This window comes from Amblyomma maculatum, chromosome 1 (genome assembly GCF_055883805.1).
Source record: "Amblyomma maculatum isolate TAMU_Amacu chromosome 1, ASM5588380v1, whole genome shotgun sequence".
In the NCBI taxonomy this organism is placed as follows: domain Eukaryota; kingdom Metazoa; phylum Arthropoda; class Arachnida; order Ixodida; family Ixodidae; genus Amblyomma; species Amblyomma maculatum.
In genome coordinates, this window is record NC_139344.1 from 424,894,261 (window position 1) to 424,912,183 (window position 17,923).

A 17,923-nucleotide genomic window follows, 5' to 3' on the forward strand; every position below is an offset into this window, starting at 1 on the left:
TTATGTTCAGGTGTAAGGGCATTAACTTCCCCAAATGACCTACGGCTATGCGGAACGTCCTAGTGAAACCCTCTGAATATTTTCGACCACCTCGGGTTCTTTAAAGCGCACTGATATCGCATAGTACATGGGCCTCTAACAAGCGAAATGCGAGCGCCGCGACTGGGGTGATTTATTTTGTTCGTACCTTTTTCTTTGGATTGGTTTTGTAGAGCTAGGTGGAAACCATTGTGGGATTAAACGCGGCTTGAATCTGGTTATACGAGCGAACGCACGTTTCTTCGGCAGTCGACCTTCTGTCCATCAGTCGTTGCCAACCTAGAACGCTTCAAAGTTTCAGTGTGACGAGATACATCGGCAGGACGACCACACAGCCTGGCTCCCGCAGTGAAGAGTTGACGCGCTCGGTTTTGTGCGCGCTTGATCAATGTCGAGACATTGCGATTTTTAAGGCAACGAAAGACGCAGTAACTGTCATTTTTTTACGTGAAAACCACAACCACGCAATGAACGAAGAAAGGGAGGAACGCCGGCGAAATTGGTTTGGTTTGGCTTGTGGGGTTTAACGTCCCAAAGCGACTCAGGCTATGAGAGACGCCGTAGTGGAGGACTCCAGAAATTTCGGCCACCTGGGGTTCTTTAACGTGCACTGACATCACACAGCACACGGGCGCCTTGCTTTTCGCCTCCATCGAAAAGCGGCCGCCGAGGCCGGGATTCGATCCCGCGTCCTTGGGAACAGTAGTCGAGCGCCGTAACGGCTGCGCCACCCCGGCGAAATTGTACGACCATTGTGGTTTGATGGAAAAGAAAGGCACTGTAATGCAGCGAACAGTTGGTGTGCTGGGCCCGTCGCGACCCTCAACCATGGCGAGACTTAGCCACCATTGTCATTTTCGAGGAAAGGGAAGACGCAGTATCTTTGGCACATGCGCCCCTCCAGTAGCCCAAGTGCAATCGGGGCGGGGGAATCTGATTTGCGGGACGGGAAACCCCAAAGTGGTCCAGCAACCTGCGCTGGTAACGGAGACCCAGCGAACGTGATGTGGTTGTGATTGATTGATTGAATGTCCTTTATTGAATGGGAAGGCTCATGGCCATGGATGGGGATAAAGGGGAGTAGACATAATCTTCATTGTTTAGGTCGTCACTCGAATCACATTGCTCTAACCAGGCCACTAAGCGAGCCATACTTGGCAAATATCATCTCTGTGTTAGCATCAGTTTCTAGAAGGGAACGGTAGTTCAGGCGGTAGGGTTCGATCTCGGGGCGTCCAGTAGAAAAAGCAGGGCATTCCCAAAGTAAATGAGATATGCCGCCTCAGGTTAGAGTCGTACAGTGGGGGCACGTAATCATTTTCTCCGTATACTGACGCCAGCGGGCCATAATACGTGGCGTGTAAGCCGCATGGGCGATGAGCTTATTCAAAAATACTTCTTGACTTCGGGTGAGGTGGGTTCTTCTCGTAAAAGGTGGGTCTGGTGTGGCCACCTGCATGCGATGCTGACTGAGGCTACGAAGACTGGTCCGAGTATAGTGCATAAGGGCAAGAGAAGGGGTGAGTTGCCCGCCCAAGGTCGAATAAGGATGAAGCAAGGGGGGTGGGGAAGTAAATGTGGACATCCCACCTGCCAAGGCAGCCGCGGCGTGTGCCGCCGCATTGCCCCCTGATTCGTCCGAGTGACCTGGGGTCCAGTGAATACGCTTAGGTCGTCTCGAGCGCTGGACTCTCAGGCTTCAAGAATACGACATCCGTGTAGTGTACCGCTCTGGCCACAAGCACTGACGCCGACGCTCTTTCTCGGTCATCGGTGCGCTCGCCTAAGTCATTGTCCCCTCCTCAGTCATCCTTGACAGCACTCACCATTGAGGATATGCCTTTTGAGCAACGATAAGATCCTTGGGTTTCTAACCTGCTAGATATCCTTGGCACTACTTCAGCGGCTATGCATCCTGGGGCACTCCGCCGACAGGCCTCCCATTTCACCATTCACTACGGCCTTCTCTACCGAAGGGACTACAACTCAGACGGCAGAAAATGGCTTCTTGTCATTCCGCGCCACCTCCGCTCCGAAGTTTGTGCCCACCATCACACTGACCCGCAAAGCGTTCATGCCGGTGTCTTGACAACCTATGATCGAATTTGTCAGAGGTATTACTTGCGGGGAATGTACAATTTCGTACGTCGCTACATTCGCTCTTGTACCGCCTGTCAGCAACGCAAGATTTCTCGCCACCGACTTGTTCTGGACACAACGAAAACTTGTCTTCAAGGAGAGTAAGGTTTTCTAGTTTGTTGTCGATTGATGTTAACCTTTCTTATTTTACTGTTTTTGTGTCATCTGCTATCTGCCGTAGCTGTTGGGAAAGTTATGCCATATCGGCCCCAGGATTAGTCTCAATGTCACCTGCAAGCATGCAGTAATAATTTCAATATATGCACCGCATCGCACACTATCAAGAAGTACCGCAGTGCACGGCAGCATAACGAGGCAACGCTCAGTAGATCGAAAACATTTTCCAAAGCGCTTTCTTACCTCCACGAGGAAGACAAGCGGGTTATCCATCACTGCTTCAGTGCGCAAGCCCAGCGCCGTGCTACGTTGACGGCTTTTATAGCCCAGGAAGCTTGTAGCGCCATAACAGGGAGGCGCCGCTCCCTTTTTCGCACGGCGATGCAAACGGACACCCATGGGCCTCCTTTGGAACCCGGTGCGTCGGCAGATGTCGCCCAGAGGAAGCGCCTCTACAACTCGAGTGACACAAGCAGCCAGGCCACCGTGTTGTACTCGCCTGCTAATGATAACTCTTCGGTCGACGACGATGGGTTCGTGCCGGTGCTTAGCAAGAAAGCAAAGCGAAGACTACGCCGACGACAAGATTCGTCCTCATCTCGCACGTCTACGCTCATAACTACGCTAGGCCCCCCTACACACAGTCTTGTTTGTGCCAGAGACGCCAACAGACAATCTGAACCAACTCAACAGGCAAGTCACGTCTATGTTCATTGAAAGCCTGGAAAGATTAAAGACGTTAGAGTGAATCCTTACAAAAACATAATTGCCATTGTGTCATGGAGCGGAGCGCATTGGAGAAATTGACACCCATCACCAACCTCGGCGACATCAGTGTGCGCTCCCTTATTCTTCAGGACAGTAGCACTATGGCAGGCGTCATCTACAATGTTGACGTGGCCATCGCTGACACCGATCTATCACTCTTAATCAAGCCAGCATCAAATAAATATCCGTACTGCAAGTGCAGCGACTCGGGAGGTCGAAATGCATCAAGCTCACTTTCAAGGGAGACTGCATACCATCGCATGTGAAGGTTGGACATTTTCGACATCCGGTCCGGCCTTTCGTGTCCAAGCCACTTCAATGCAGAAAGTGTATGAAGATCGGGCACGTGAGTGCGGTCCGCAAAAATTCCATCGCGTGTCCTAGATGCTCTGAGTCGCATAGCGGCGACATTTTCCGCGCGATTATTCCGAAGTGCAGCAACTGCCTTGGCCCTCATGAGCTAAGATTCGACAGCGTCGTTCGCGTCGCCGAAGATCATCTGAGAAAGAAGTTAATTTTGATAGCAAGGCCTCAAGCACTCCTGCATCTTGCCCTACTGCCATGCCTGCCGTTTTAAATCAAGGAACCTCGACGGGCGGTGAAGCTGGAGAAGCTGCCTCAGACGTTAACTGGCCACCGCTACCAAAACCTCCCACGTCCGCTGGGCCAGGTAATTTGCCGCGAACAGAATGTCCTGCACCTACTGCCGAACTAGTAAAGTCAGGATGTGGGACATGACCAAGACCTACAGGTAATTGCCATTCTCACGTCCATGATGAATACAATCCGCGCTGAGTCGGCGCACGCCAGCAGTACAGAATGCGCTACAGGTTCTGGACGCGCTAACACCAGTTCTAGCGGCTCTACAGTAGCAGACACAATGGCTCCCCCAGCATTAATATTTAAAAAAGTCTCAAGGACGCCTCTATTTTTCAATGGAATGCCCATGGGCTTCAGTACTTAATTGCAGATATTCGACAATATTGTTACGTAGCGGCAAGCGATGACAACAGGGGAGCAGAGGACAGAGAGATGTTCGATGGTTGTGAGATGACGTTTAATGAATCTGTGTGCGGGTCTAGCGCGCTCGCTTCTGCCCGCGCCACTGCCCTCTTCTTCCTCCTTCGTCAGTAACATGACCCGGGGCCACCGAGCGATCGACCCGATCGTAGATGAGGAAGTTTTCCGATGAGGATTCCATGGCATGATGATGGGCGTCTCTGGATGCTTGAAGAAGAACAAGTAAGAATAGCGAAAGTACGTTATGCCCATAGCATCCTTGTACAACGAAGTAGCTGTTCAAACACCACCAATGGCTGAACCCCCTCCGTAAGAATTCACGACTATTACGACAAACAAGACCACTCGGCTTCGTCGCAAAGAAAAGCTGGCATCTCAACCTCTGGTTGATGCACTTCCAGGTACCTGCATTGCATATACGGACGCATCAATTATAGAAAATGGCGGTAGAACAGCAGCTACTAGTCCAACACACAGTGAGCTAAAGGTACATAAAGAATATGTTCCAGAATACCAAGACCCGCTTGTGATGGAACTCTATGCAATCCGCGATGCTATGGAGGCCATAAATAAAATGGATTCCATAACAGAAGCCCACATCTATACAGACTCCTTAGCCGCCATAAAACAACTGACGAAAGTAACAAAGACGCTATGTGTAACCCAGGAAATCCACGCACTCAATAAAAAAACAAAGGTACGCATCCAGATACATTGAACACAAGACGATGAGGAGAGAAGTTGAACACCTCACACACGAAGTTCCAAACACTAATGCTCCCCCCACCAGGCTCCCTTTTGATGCCCGCACCGCTGTTCCCATCTTAGCATCCTCTTTAAGGAAAAGTACACGTTCCCTCATTCCCCCGTGTACATTTCCACTCCCTCGTAACTTAACGAGATTGGAGGAGGTTTCCCTTAGAAGGATACGAGCTGGAGCGGCCCTTAACCCGTCGGTAGCATGCCGATGGGAATCGCAAGCATACATCGGACCAACCACATGCCCGAAGTGTTCCACACCGGCTTCAGAAGTGGATGTTCACCACCTGCTGTGGACTTGTGCAGAGACGAGGGCATCAAGGACACAGATTCTGCGCAAAGTGGGACTAACCACAAGAGAAGAGGACTTCTCTAAATGGCTCAACCAACAACGACAAGAGTGGGAGCCTGCTCTGGTTCCTTACCGAAAATAATTTACACGAATTTCTTGCCTTATGACAAGCTTGCGTAAAAAAGAAAGAACGGCTTGCCGGTACGATGTCAGATTAATCGGTGATCCACCTCCCCTGGAGCTGTCAACCATCAGTCACCAGAGTCCATGAGACCGATGGCTCAAGGTCACGTCGGGCAGCTTGGGCGGGGGTTCCGTGTTCGTGTCCATCGGTTCCTTCAGGTCTGCTATCGCCATCTATGAACCAGCAACGGCACCAATCTTTTCATTCTTTATTTCCTTCTTTCCCTCACCCCTCTGGCTATATAATACCCCTTGATCCGAAAATAAACCGGCGTTCTTTTGGCCTGGCTACGCTGTCTGATGCATCACCCGGGAGCGGCGTTCCCATTGACTATGCCTTTCCAACAAAGGGGCATTCGGGTCTTTCGGGTCCTTCGTCTCGGTTCTGATTGGTCTGTCTGTTCTCTTTGTCTTCAGATCCGGGTTGGGGGCTGGGCGGTGGTAGTTGGCCAGGTCTGGGCTTAAAGGGCTGGGGCGAAGCTGCTCGGCGATGTCCCTGGGCCCTCGGTCGATGGTCTCAGCTTACAGATGGCGTCGATGCTCCAAGGCGAAGATGGGGATGACGTACGCCACACCTCCAACCAAATGTTACGCCCTCCCCTTCCTCCTTCGTCCGTAACAATATGTTCATGCAAATCACATCCCCATCCTTGTTATTTGTGAGCCGAGTGTACCAAAGATCTTGTGACTGCCAGGCTACGAGGCATTGGCATCTCCAACGCACCAGGGAAACAGCAAGGTCATCATTTATATTCGACGAGAACTCACATATGTAACCCATCCTGTTCCTCCCAGCAACGATGCCCAGTGCGCTTGCCTGTCAGTACACAAGCGCAATCTCACGTTTACACTTGTGGGTGCGTATATTTCGTAATCAAGTCGTTTTCACGCCACACAATAGAGCTACTTAGTGGCGATTACACCTGGCCCTTGGATCATCATAGCAGGCTTTAACTGCTTTAACGCTCACCACATCATGTTGGAAGTGTTTGAATGAACCTCAAGGGAAACAAGCTTGTGTCCTTCGCCTCTGATTATGAGCTACAGTGGCTTAATGACGGTACACCGACCTTTATTTGAGAGGGAACTTACAGCAGCTGTCTCGATTTAGCTTTCGTGTCTCGATGCCTTACCAGCAACGTCGAATGGTTTGCAGATATAGAAACACACGGAATCGACCGCATTCCTACATATGTGATCAATAATGGCCTTTCCACATTCACGTCTGTCCCACGAATGCGTCACATCGATTGGTCGGCATTTCAAGCACTTATGGAAGATGCCTGCACAGCAGGCCTCTCTGCAGGTATTGAAGAAAAAATTAAGGAGGCTATGATAAAGGCGATGTCTTTCTTCACCCCAATGCCTACCTACACAGAGTTTGATACGGAATTACAGCTCCTGCGAGCATTGCGACGGAGGGCAGAACTTAGATACCGACGCACGAAGTCGCGCCTCGACTTCAGAGATGCGAGGCGCATGCAAAAGAAAATTCAGCGCAGAATTTAATCCCTCCAGGCAAAACGTTGGCGGTCATTCTGTGAAACGCTTCTTGCAGACGGTCATCATCGCCGGGTCCCGACGGTGTAACATACACTGTGATTGTAAATCTTGGACAGGAAGCTAGGCACGCTCTTTTGGAATAGTACAGCAAATCATGGAGTGAAGATACATTTCCAGACGAGTGGAAGTGCAATCGTTTAGTTCCGCTCCTGAAACCTGGCAAATCGCCTCTGGACATGACATCATACCGTCCAACTGCACTGGCTAGTTGCGTTGGTAAAGTACTGGAAAGAATGCTGCTTACACGTTTTGAGTGGTACCTGGAGCGCTACCGCATATATTCGGATATAATGTGAGGGTTTCGACGTGGACGCTCTTCAATTGAAGACGTGGTGGACCTGGTACCATCTGTACAAGGCCAAAAAAAATTAAGCGCACCCGCGGGGTTGTTCCTGGATATAAAGAGCGCATATGACAGCGTCACTCAACCAGGCCATTTTGGACGCTCTGGAAGCTACCGAACTTGGCGGTCGTGTTTTTTGCTGGATACGCAGTCATTTATCCGACAGATCTCATTTTATGCAGACTGAGGATGGCCCAGCATCGTCTCATTTCACTTCCCGTGAAGTCCCACAGGGCGGAGTACTAAGCCCAAAGCTCTCCAATTTTACGGTTTTCGAGCTTTTCGCATTACCACAGTAGGCGCAACTTTCCATATATGCAGAAGACATCTGTATCTGGGAATCAGGAGTTACGCGCCCACAGGTTAGAGCGAGTCTTCAAAAGGTGGTAAGTATAGTTGCGGCCTACCTCCACCTGCAAGGTCTACAGATATTAACTGAAAAGTGTTCGCTAGTTGCATTTACACGCAAGAACATGTCACCTTACACCGTACGCATTGATGGTAAAACAATACCCTACGAAAGCAGCCATCGCTTTCTGGGAGTGATCATCGTCAAAATCTTTCGTGGACTCCCCATATTTCATTTATAAAAAAGAGACTGTCAGCAATTGCTCACGTACTTGCCTTTATTGGGGGAAAGTCATGGGGAGCATCCGTGCGGTCGATGCTCCAGCTGTAACCTGCATTATTTATGGGATTTCTTCGATACAGCTTACCTGCACTTGGAAATAGCAGGAAAACCAACTTAGGAATTCTACACAACGTTCAAGCTCAATTTCTTCGAACCTGCCTGGGACTGCAGAAATGTGCCTCTACGGATGCTACCATTTTAATTGCACAGGAGCATCTCATATCTACCTACCTAACAGTTGACGGCCTGAGGGCACATTTACGACACATGTCCCGGGTTCCCTGTCATCGTTTGGCCAGTCTTCCTATTACCAGGCCGCGTACATCGTTTACAAAGACCGTTGATGCGCATCGTGCTATTCTGCCGTCCCAGTTTGCACCCGCATCTTGACCGTCCTCTCCACTACGCAGTCTGCATCAACCACACGTGCTTCTTTCAATACCCGGCATCAGGAAGAAGGTCGAGCTATCACCTACAGAACTAAAACAAGTCACTCTTGAATACTTCCACGAGCACCATGTAAATCCTTTGCACGCTTACACCAATAGTTCAGTGAATGCCGTAGGTTCTTAAGGCTCCATGGTCATACCCTCAAATTATACAGAAATAAAAGTTAAGACAATTCACCCGACTTCTTCAACAGCTGCAGAGCTGACCGCTCTTCGTGTTGTAATTGGGCATATCAGTCAGCAGAACCCTCAGCGATGGTCTATTTTCACAGATTCAAAAGCATCCCTGCAAGCCTTAAAAGCGGCTCTTCGCCCTGGAGCCCATGAGCAATTCGATCGTCGCGGACATATGCAAATTCATCACTATGCAAATAATGGAAGACATGATACCATCTACCAATGGCTTCCAGGACACAGCGGCATAGCAGGCAATCTCCGGGCGGACGAGGTCGCACGAACAGCCCATCAAGACGTTGATAGTGTGTTGATTAACTTTTCCAGGGCAGACGCAGCGGGCAGGCTTCGCGCACTTGCGCGGGAACATACGCTCCCCTTGTGGATTTCTGGCCAGTTTGCGAACTGCCGTTTAAAATCCCTGGACCCTGACCTGAAGCTATAGCTTCCACCTGGCTTACCCCGACGTGGAGAAACTTTGCTGTGCCGGCTGTGGGTTGGTGTAGCATTCACGAGCTCTTATTCTTTTGTGATAGGCATGGCAAACAGCCCTGCATGTACAAACTGTGAGTGAGACGAAACTATAGGCCACATTCTTTGTGAGTGTCCCATGTGCAGTGAGGAAAGACAGTGTTTATGCCGTGCGCTGGAGCGTCTAGATGGGCGCCCATTGACTAAAATTAAGGTTTTAAGTCCCTGACTACGGCGATCGTCTGCGGTGAAGGCCTCCCAGGCACTGCTTCGCTTTAAGAAAAGCATAGGCCTAATCGAGAAGCTATGATTTTGCGGTTACGTTACGTGATATGACTGTGACTTGATGTGATGTGACATGTCTGTGATGTGACTGTGCTAACTTCACCCATCCCTCTCTTACAACTTTTATATCCACTTACTCCCTTCCCCCAGTGCAGGTTAGCAAATCGGTTTCTTTTATGGGTTAACCTCTTTGCCTTTCCTCCTCATTTCCTCCTCCTCCTTGCAGCGCCGCTACGCATGGCCTAAAGATTGCACTGTCGCTGTCGCTAGCGGCTGGCATTGGTAGGCGCTGAAATGCATCCGCAGATCGTAGGACCAAGGGCGTTGAAAAATTGTCGTTCCGTAGCACATTCACATGTTCGTGCTGGAAGTGATGACGAGGTTGTTGGTATCCCGTCGTTATCACCAGCAGGCTGGCGATGATCTGCACGAGGAAGACAAGTGGGTTATCCACCTGTGCGCAAGCCCAGCTGCCGTGCCCTTTAATCAACATTTTTAGTCGCTCATAGCATTAGTCATCAACTCTACCGATGTCTATTTATAACATTTATTCATTTCCTATCACCATCAATAGTTTTCATTATTAATTTCCCTCTTCACGCATCCGCTATTTGCAAATGACACATTAGCGCACAGATGCGCTGTATAGAGTTTCGCTCCGTGAGCCCAGAAAAGCTTTCGCCTTAAAAATCTTTCCGGACTCAGTCCGGTTGTTGCAGCCAAAGATGGAGTAGCCCGGCATTCTGTTGCGAAATACTTTTTATGAGAAAAAAAAAAAAGCCCAAGCAACCAAATCCAGATACGAAATACAGCCATCTTCTCACATGCCCTGGGGTGAAAGGTGGTCACGCTGTGACGGTTTGGAAGCTTGGTGGGGAAAGTGGGCTGCGAAGTAACACGTGACCCATGTTGACCAATCGGTGCCGTAGCGCCGCGGGAAAACAATCGCGGTACTCTGAAAATTATCGAGTGACTCTAGACTCACCTGGTCCTCTCCAGAAAGTTCCGCCGAAGCTGACCAATGCCGACGCGAATCTCGACGGGGAGAGAAGAGGACGGTTAAAAAGCGAAAGTTACGTGTATATGCGCGCCGGCCTTGGCATGTCGTAACATACAGACGCGTCTCGCCCTATTTATTCAGGTCGCGTCGCTTGAGCCAGCCAGCCAGTGTTAGAGGCAGTGTTTTTGCGTGTTAGCAAGTGCTATTGCTTAGCTCTCGGGGTCAACCCGCGTTTCGGCAAGCCTGCGAGATCTACGAGTGAGCGGCGCTCGTCAACAGGACAGCCACATTGTGACTCTCCAAACGTCAGCCTGCGAAAGTGCCCGGTGAACAATTTGGCGTTTATTTGTTCTGACTCTCTCCTGCATTGTTCAGTGATGTAAAACCTTTGTGTTTACTGAAGGCGTCTTTAGTTGCATGTTTTGCATATCGTTTCTGCAGACCTCTTGTCTACGTATTTTAATGTGTATAATGTTTGTTTTGTTTGTTAATTCTGACACCTACCCTCACTCCAAACGGTCACCCCCTTATGTCCCTGCAGGTAGTTGACTTCCGGCTGAGCTTGTCACGCAAGTCAAGGGCATCTCCTTTGAGACCGGCAATGCTATCCCCCCTCACTCTAAAAGTGTCAGGGTGTGTGCGCACCAATAGTGGTGCATCTTTATTTAAATATAGTTATTATCGGATGGCACCTGCCGACACCAAGTGCGTGGGGCATACCTTCAGGTCTCCTCCCCCCCCCCCCCCCCCCTCTTTTTTTAAATAAGGAAACTTCCCTGCTGAGTCGGATGCAAGTATTCCACTTCATCTTTCGTCCGTGCCTTTTGTGCCATTGCCCTAGTAATGGATCACAAACACGCCCATGTAGCCATAGTGGGCACGTTCGATTTTCAGTCACGGACAGTCCCGGACTACTTGCTGGCAAGAATGCGGTGTTCGAATTTCCTTAAGCAGCCTAGAAGCTCCGTGTTTTTCGTATTCTTTTCGTGTTCCTGCAGAGGACATATATTATGCGTTAAGCCGTGACGCGATGTCCGTAGCTGCAGTCTCTAAACAGCTATAAGATGTCTGAATCTTGCGTCTTTGATTTCTTGTTTTGAATTTCGCTACACACAGACGGGTCCAGAGCCCTGATCACGGATTGTTTGTTCGCGCTGTCCAGAATTTCTTTACCTGCTTCGTGTTCTTTTCAGCGCACAGGCCTGAAGGCGTCGCAAGCGAACCGCTGTGTGCTGTACAGCTAACGCTTGTTGTAATGTTTTTGCGAACGCTTTCGTCTGCTTTAGATCGCAGTGAGTTGGGCCTTTCGCGAACAGTAACGGAAAGCAAGCGCTGCCAAACCGTGTTCTGTAAAACGATCCGCATTCAGACATATCACTCTCCGTTCACGAAAAGAAATGATTGATTCGTGCCTTTGTTATCTATTTTTAGTATTGTACGCACGCCAAAAGATAAACGTGAGCGTGTCGTCACTGCAAAACAACTTCGTCATGTTGACTGATGGTTGTCATTATCCGCTAAGTGCAAACGTTGGAGCGAGCTTGCAGGGTCTTGTGCGTCACAAGCTGCCTCTTATAGCGCAGAAGATACAGCACCTCCCCACTCCTCTGATAATACTCTGACACCATTCTCCGGGGCAATGCCCTTCCGGCCGCGTCGTCGACAGAAGGCGAGCTGCGCAACCGGCCGAAGGAATGATCCGATTGAGGCGGGCCCCATCGGGCCCGATGCCATAGACAATGTCACCGTGAGTGTGCTCTGGAGAGATTCAGTCTCTCAGGTCTCGCGGCAACCAGCTCTGGGAAAGTGGAGCTTTTTGAGCCCGTGGTCAACTTACCTTATACGCCGTCACTGCCAGTTGACTCTGCGACTACGGAACATTTTCGGAAATACAAAACACTGAGACACATTTCCGCCACAGAGCGAATTTTTGTCAGGAATGCTTTCGACCTTGTTTAGAAAGTGATTCTATTTAGTATTTGGTTCATTAAATTTTCTGTGTAACTCCTCACTCCTACTACTATATATTAAATACCCGTTTTACATTAATTTATAGCCGTGCTTTATCCCTGTATTTTTTCATTGTCGGGATTCTCTTGCTGAACTTACTGAGTCGTCTTTATCGTGATCATGTCTTCGTAGTTTTTAGTGTTGTGGTAATTATATAGTGCCATTTTAACTTCTCGATATAAATATGCCCTTATTTGCGACAAAAGTGGCTCTTGTGAGCTTATACCTCAGGCACACTCTCACACACGTGCTTCACGGGTTGACGGACCTATGTTTTGGCTTGTCCGCAAACCCGATAAGGGGGACGGCGGGTAACTGGGGATCCCTCTCCACTGACCACCATTAAGGCGAATGTTTGTGACAATGTAACACTAACGCTACTTCATGTCAGTGCGGAAGCCCTAGACCTGTCAGCAAGTAGCCCGGGACGGCAAAATCAAATGTACCCAGTGGCTCACCTGCTGTCCAACACACTGGTCGTGTGTGCGGGCGGGCTGGCGCTGCAACCAGCCGTAGTATTCAACTCGTTGTGATCCGTGGGATGTGCCTTTCGCATCTTGTCGGAATTTTTGCATAAGCCAGTGGAAACCGCGCGACTAAGTGCATACAACCATGGAAACGACGGTCCTGATACAAGGTTCGGCTGTGAAAACATCGCCTCGTACAGCTTGGGTAACTCCGTCGTGGCTTGTGGGCATACCTTGTGAAGTGCGGTCTTATGTTTGGCGATCGATGAGGGTTTTTAAAACACTGAAATTCATGAAAGCGTTTTAATTTTAGCAAACGGGCGAGGCCAAGAGCCGAACGTGCCTGAGGGTGTCGATGGCCGGCGCGCTGTTTTTAGAGGTAAGTTGCGAAGTGTCTGTTTGCTTCGCTAGCGCAAACTGTCACGTGTCGTCTTGCAAGTGACGTGTTACAACTGTATCTAGGGTTATCGCTGCACATCGCGTTGTTGCGAACCTAGGTTACAGGTTATGTGCATTTTCAGCAGAGCTACGTTGCTGCCAATAAATTTGCAAAACATTCTCGCTATATGCCGTTTTTGCTGCGAGCGCGTGTCAGTATATTTGCTCGACCGTCGGTCACCCAAATTAAGCAACAGAGACGCTTCGTTTTGCTAAGCTGGAACAGCGTTTGTAAAAGCTTCGATAGGCAGTTTGCAGACTACTGACACTAAGAACCCGTATCGCGGCCACGCGAGGTTTCGAATTATAAGCAATGCGCTCTCTCTTCAAGGTGTGTCCTGCGTCAGTGGCAGTTAACGAATTTCATGGGCTGCAAGTAATCTTGCGTGCAATACTCAGCAGGCCACTTTTGCTGTCGTGCGTGAATGTCTAGTTGCAACACCGAACAGACAGTGTTATGTCCTGGAGCAGGAAAATACCGCTGCAAACAGCATGCACGCAAAAGGCTCTACGACGAAAGTGGATGTGAGGTATTTAAAAACTTTAATCTTTGAAGATCACTTCCAGTATACGAGGGACACCTGACAGCGAACCTGATACTGCGCGACATCGGCAGGGCGGATAAGGCGTGACGATACTGGTGCCGTCTGGTAGTACGGCCGCAGTGAATTCCTCCTATACTTCGGCTCTGCGGCTGAATCGTATCCCCTTCCATCGTCGAGGGTCCAGCCTGGTAGACATGCGCGAGTAACCGCCTCTAGCCGTAAAAGTTGTTCGTATGTGTTGGGTCGCTAGAGTAAGGCGTGCTACTTATGACAAATTTGAAGTGGAAGAGTATAACGATGCCAACATCGATTCCATTCCACCGGCGATGACGTCGAAATTGCGTACGAGGTGACAAGAACGTCATCGTGACGTCAAGGCATGACGTTTTACGATAAGAGCCAATGAGGTAATAAAAGGTTTGGTTTTTTTTTTTCTTTCAACAAAGGCCCTTAAAGCAAACTTGTTTTTCAAGAAAATTCAGGTTGTAAAACGGTAGTAACTTTAAGGTGTATAATAATAATGTTCACATTTAATAACGGGAAAGTTAAAGCTACATATATGCATAAAACATGTCTTTTAAACAGTCGTAGCCTCATTTGCAGCCGCTAACAGCGCGTTCGAGATCCAATCCGGTTTCTTCCCGGCGAAACAAGCATGCCGGTGTAGGAGCAACTGAAGGCCCCAAGGCTTTTATTAATGTCGTTCTTCTATGATCGCACTTGAGTGCGATTGATTGGGATCAATGATGTTTGGGATTCCCCGTCTGCGAGTATAACCTTGCAAGCTGCGATCCGTCTGCAAAGTTAAACATCGCCAGACGAAGGTGTCGTACTCAAAGCCCGGCTTTCAAACATCTATGGCGAAAATTCGCATGTCGGCACCGCATACCTGCGGTTAACCATTGCAGAGAAACGCTAAGCGCTAGCCGAAGTCACTCGTCCAGAGACAAGAAAAGATACCGCTTCAACATGTGTGTGAACGGTGCAGTGACCGTGTAGACTTGAAGCTGTGTGGTTGCGCATTGAGCGACGCCTACGCCAAGAACAAGGAACATTGGGACAAAGTGCTAAAAAGTGCTTCACTACACGATCAGCTTCGGGCTGTCCAGGAGGCCCGCGCGCCGGCGGAGAGCTTCGAGCTCTCTGTGCCGACGTGGGAGCTGCCCTCTACACCTGGCGCCTAGCCGAGTGTTCTTCAGGACTCCTACTGTGGGAAATAAAGTTTTACCAAACCAAACAAACCCCGGTGTTAGTGGCACAGTCACCTTTGAGACAAAAAAGAAATCTGCCTTATTTGAGCTCCACGACGCCAATAATGCTGCTGTGTCGGAGGTAACCTTCCTTCGAAGTTTTTTTTTTTTTTTTCCTCCGGCGTCCCTGGGGAATGGATTCACTTCAGCGCACCAACGTGGACGATTGCTTACGCGACACGCCGAGCGCAGGCACTCACGGAAGGTTGCTGGTTTCGCAAAAACCACCCAGTTCGCTACACAGTCACTGCAGTTTCCTTCAATAAAAGGCGGCCTCTGAACTGTTCGTCCGCATGTCGATCGCGTCTCGGCAGTCGCGGACTTTGTCGTCTCGTAAGAGTCACCGAGAAGAACAGTGGAACAGCGCCGCTATTTTTTATTCCGCGTGGGCGGCGGGGCTACTCAAAACGATTGCAACAAAAAAGCGCATCTCATGACCATGAATAGCGCATGAACGTCAATTTGACGGAATCTTTTACTTTCTTGTGACGTCGTGCAACGCAACCTCATTATGAAAATATTCAAATTTTGGCCGACCAATGAAGGGAGGGCGATGGCATGGAGTCGTTTAATGATGTGTTGCAGTATCCGGCTCCGGCGCTATAGATAAACCAAGTAGCGGTAGTTCCCGCAGACCGATATTTGGCCGCGCTCATTGCGCACAATGAGCCGACGTGGTGAAACGAGTGCTCCATAGCGGATGTATCTCATCTACTGCAAAGAGTCTTAGCGGCTCTGGTTTTCCCCCATGATACATCTTGCTCTGGAGTCATAATCGCAGCCATATGTAATAAAATTATGTAGGGAAATTCTTGTTACATAGCAGCGCCTTACGGGTGGCGCTGAAGCAGTAGAGACTACGAAGGAATTAAACAGGCTACGAGACTGAAACATGATTACTTAGTTACACCTTCTTTGAGAAATCCTACGATCTACAGAATTAACCAGGGTGTCGAACCAGAATTTTTTCGCGTTTGGTCCGGGTTCGGGTTCACGCCTGTCAGGTTCGGTTTCGGCTCCGGAGACACATACCGTTCCGGTTTGAACCGATTCAAACGGGTTCAGAAAAAGAAAACTTCGTGTGTATTTTTCCTCCACTTTTTTAATACTGAGTTTTCTTTCCTATTCCAGTATATGATAAAAGCTGAAAATTTAATATAGTAGTCCGTCTATTGTTTTTGTCGTCAGATGTGACGGGCTCCACTTGGTTGTACAGGCCTAAGCAAAATGTTTATAATGAGTGACCGAAGATTTGAGTAGGGTGGGGAAAAATTATTTTCATTGGCAGACAACCAAAAGCTGCCAGGCTCCCAAAGTTAAGAGAAAATAATGTTTCCTGTTTCATTTTTCAGGAACACATAATTTCACATGAATTTTAGCTTAGAGTGAAACCTCTGCTATTAGATATGCTTTTGTCCGGCTCCCACTAAAGGACTCTGAAATGAGATCAAGGCCGAACGAAGCACACACCCCAAGACTAACGATGTATGTGCCGTACGTGTACAATGTGACTATATATTGCACAACGCGCGAGCGCCTTTGCATTTCGCGTTTCTATGGTGGTGAAAAACAAAAGCACCCGTGTATTGTGGCCTCACAAGCGCTGACAAAAGTCCCCTCTGCCACGTATTAGGGTTGGAGTCATTATCGTATTTGCCGCAGAACTGGATTAATTGTCTCACGTGGCCGCGTAGCAATGCGACCACCGTCCTATTACGCGCATAGTCGCGCAATGTACAGGTGCAGTCAAAAGTAAATCGAAGGTCCGATAGCGTGGCAAACCGTGTCGCAGCGCTTTCTAACGCCGGCTCTGGTAACTGATTAGCTCGGTCGCCAGGAACCGGCGCGCGTTATCAGCAGACCTTTATTTGTAGCATAACGGCGGTCGCTTTCGACGGCTGGAACGTATACTTGTTGCTTTTCACATGCGACGCCACGGATGAATGTGGCGCTACCGTCGACGTGTTTAAAGAGCGATTCGCGCCATTTGAAAAAGTCGGCAGCTGGCGCGTACGGCCACGGGCATATTACCTGGCAGCGAGCACTGCCACGACTGTTCAGTTGTGTTTTTGCCCTGAACGGCGTGCAGTGGAGCACTTGTTTTATTTCTAGTGCTTAGATCAGAAGGATTGCTTGCACCGTTTCTTAAAAGCGCGATGCCCTCTAGAATAGTATTCGATGCTAGGGTATATGCGCAACTTACAACTAAAAGAAGGCAGCAGAAAAAGCGAGGGCAGTTAATTGCTGGTCCTCATTATATAAGCGGACACTGGAGAAGCCATGAAACCAAAAACAAGAAAACTGCCCTGCGGCACGCCACTCACGGCAAAAACATAACTAGACAGACGTGGCAATGCTCGCTGCCAGGTATGCCCGAGGACGCATGCGCGAGCTGTCGACTATTTTCAAACGGCGCAAATCTGTCTTCAAACACGTCGCAAGTAGCGCTAGAAAAATCCGTAGCGTCACCTGTGAAAAGCAGCAAGCATCCGTTCCAGCCGCCGAAAGTGACCACCGTTACGCTGTAGATAAAGGTCTGCTGATAGCGTGCGCCGCTTCCTGGCAACAGAGCTAATCAGTTACCTGCGACACGCTGTCGGACCTTCCGTTTACTTTTGACTGCGCATGTACCTTCGTTTAAAAGCACGTAGAGGCTAGACTGCTATGTTTAGTAATTTACAACAAGCATGTCATGACCTCATGGCTGCTCGCAAATATTTTATTTGCTCAGTAAATGCTGCCAACCTTTTTTTGCCAATATAGAAGGAAGGAAGAGAACATTTTCGAGAGTTGCTGAAGTCATCCGGGTTCGATGACAAGACAGGATATTTTTTAGTCTAGAAAAGTCTCTCAACGCTGCCTTGCGTGGATGGCAGACGAAGCGCTACTGTACCTAGTGACACAGTTCTTGGCGTCGAGACTTCTCTTCCCAAAAATCAAAACATTCTAGACTTTACATACTCTGGCCACCTCTTATGCG